This window comes from Oncorhynchus clarkii, chromosome 6 (genome assembly GCF_045791955.1).
Source record: "Oncorhynchus clarkii lewisi isolate Uvic-CL-2024 chromosome 6, UVic_Ocla_1.0, whole genome shotgun sequence".
Classification (NCBI taxonomy): Eukaryota; Metazoa; Chordata; class Actinopteri; order Salmoniformes; family Salmonidae; genus Oncorhynchus; species Oncorhynchus clarkii.
Window position 1 is genome coordinate 54,924,378 of NC_092152.1, and position 1,664 is coordinate 54,926,041.

Here is a 1,664-nt window from a genome sequence, read left to right on the forward strand (position 1 = left end):
CCTCAAAATCCTTCATCAGTGATTTAAAAGTATTTGGTAAGGTGTTCCAAGACGATGGAGCAGAGTACATAAAGTAGTCATTGCGTGCTAGGGATATGGGACCAAACCAACTTCATACTACATTAATACACATAAATGAATTTGTCCAAATACTTTTAGCCCCCTTATTTTACAGAGCCATGTACAAAAGGTGCTGTAATTTCAAAAAAAAAATATTTAGCAGACATGCTTATCCGGAGCGATTTACAGGAGCAATTAGGGTTAAGTACCTTGCTCAAAGGCATGTCGACAGATGTCACCTAGTCGGTTTGGGTATTCGAACATTTCAGTTACTGGCCCAATGCTCTTAACCTCTAGGCTACCTGCCACCAGATATGGATGAAAATACCCTCAAATTAAAGATGGCACTTTAACCTCATAGTCACTGTTTAATTTCAAATCCAAAGTGCTGCAATACCTCAATCAAAATGGATCAGTTCCCATTGCTTTCCTTAGATGATTGACACAAGGCCAGGATCACCCCCCCAGCTGCTGTAACGCAGCACGTTGGCTCCATGTTCACATGTTCGTCATCAAAAACAAAGCACTGCCAGACAAGGGAGAACCTGCCAAGGGAGACAATAAATGAGGAAAGCTGTTTGATCTAACAAAGAGGTTCGGTCCTGGCAGAGGATGTTATGGGCGTTCTGGTGTACAGCTGACGTCGGCAGATAATGCCTCTCTGGGGTGTCCTAAGAGCCTATGTGATGACATTTAAACTTAAGCGCCTCTGTTCAGCTACAGTGGACACGTGGTCCAGTTTCCTCTTGTGTCGGCAGTAGTGCTTCTCTGTTCTATGGCATCAGTTGGTTGAAGCAAGTTCAGTTGGCAGCTTGGCACCACCGTCTTTGCGGATGTCATTCCAGCAAGGTTCTAGCCTACATCAGGGACCATATGCATCAAGCATCTCAGAGTAGGAGTGCCGATTTAGGGTTAGTTTTATTTTCTACCTCGTAAAAGGATGCTATATGAATACGGGTACAGGGCTATTCAATTCCAGCCTTTTCTCTGACAGTTAATAATTGATTGACCAGTTCCCCCACCTGGTAGCCCAGTAACTGTCTGCAGATAAGTCATAATAATAATTATAGCCAAGTACTTCTCATAGCCCGAACACAGCTTATGGTTCCGTTGGAACCCTGAGGTCTCCTCACACCATCACAATATGCACATTGACTACAAATACTCTCGGACTTTGCTAATAAATCCTTCAACCCTTTATTATGCCTTGAAACAAACGTGTCCCCATAGTCAAAAGTGAGTTAAGAGAATAATTCGACTCCAGGAGACAATGCAGAAGTTAATATAGTACATTTTAGTGGTAATTTAGCACAAATGACCATTACTGCCCTCAGTGACGTTGAGTCACTGAAAAGGATTCATTTTTGCATTTGTCATTTAGCAGATGCTTTTATCCAGAGCGACTTACATGAAGTAGTGACTGCATACATTTCTTAATAGAAAGTAATTGTTGAAATATACATTTATTTTGAAATTACACTGTGGTGTAAGACTTGACATGCTTTGAAACCCCAAAACCAACTGAATGTAATGAATATCACTCAGTGGAAAGACAAGAGACCTCTGTGCACCATTGATGAAATACAAAGACCCGAACGCAGAGG